The sequence below is a fragment of the Arachis stenosperma genome, chromosome 4 (assembly GCF_014773155.1).
Source record: "Arachis stenosperma cultivar V10309 chromosome 4, arast.V10309.gnm1.PFL2, whole genome shotgun sequence".
Classification (NCBI taxonomy): Eukaryota; Viridiplantae; Streptophyta; class Magnoliopsida; order Fabales; family Fabaceae; genus Arachis; species Arachis stenosperma.
Genome location: NC_080380.1, coordinates 91640207 through 91641403, shown reverse-complemented (window position 1 = coordinate 91641403; position 1197 = coordinate 91640207).

The following is a 1197-nucleotide window of genomic DNA, read 5'->3' as shown; positions in this document are numbered from 1 at the left end:
TTAGAACTTAGGAATATTTTTATCTCATCTTTTTATCAGGTTCAATATCTTTTTATGTCGACTTCTTTTAATTGTTGATTATTGATGTTGCTTATTTGGCTTATGACTCTTCATATTTGGATTGATTTTATTTTATTAATGCAATTGAGGTATTTCAGACTTATATGTTACTGATGCTTGGGCTCTATCCAAATTATTTTCATTCATGTAGATTTTATTTCCTTTTGGCTTTGGTTGATTAATTGGTAACTCTTGAGTTATCAAACTCATTGTTGACTAAAAATTGGAATTCTTCAAGAATTAATTCGAGTTCTAATAAGTCTAGCCTTTCCCAAGGAAAGACTAGGACCTGAGGAATTAAAATTAATTCATCCACTTGACTTACCTTCATAGTTCAAGGTTGACTTAGTAGGAGAAAAATTCGATTCTCATCACAATTGATAAGGATAACCGGGATAGGACTTCCAGTTCTCATACCTTTCCAAGAGCTTTATTAGTTATTATTTTAACGACTTGTTATTTTATATTACTTGTTCAACCTTTTTGAAAACCCCAAAAATATACTTTTTCATAACCAATAATAAGAACATACCTCCCTGCAATTCCTTGAGAAGACGACCTGAGGTTTGAATACTTCGGTTATCAATTTATTTAGGGTTTGTTACTTGTGACAACCAAAATTTTTGTAAGAAAGGTTGATTGCTTGGTTTAGTAACTACACTTACAACGAGAGTTTACTATAACTTCTAAACCATCAATCTTCAGTTCTTCAATTAGTTAGGTGAAAAAAAAAATTTTTAAAAGCATGATTAGAAAAGGATAGAGTGATTACCCCATATACTAGAGATGATTAGAGTGCACACGCACCAATAGTAAGGGTTCAATGCTCGGTCCTGTATTCCCTGCTTTCACGAGCTATCTTCTTACAAATTTACCTGCTTTTATAATATAATTTGAATTAGTGAAATCTGCCCCATGTTTCGTCTTAGAGAACTTATCTATTTTTAATCATATAGACAAACTCATATAGTTGCATTCATATGTATATAGGTTGCATTGCATTGCATGAGTCTTACATGTCCCTATTCATTCATATTTATCTCCTTCAACTTAGCATGAGGACATGTTAATGTTTAAGTGTGGGGAGGTTGATAAACCACTATTTTATGATTCATATTGTGTTTAATTGTGTGGTTT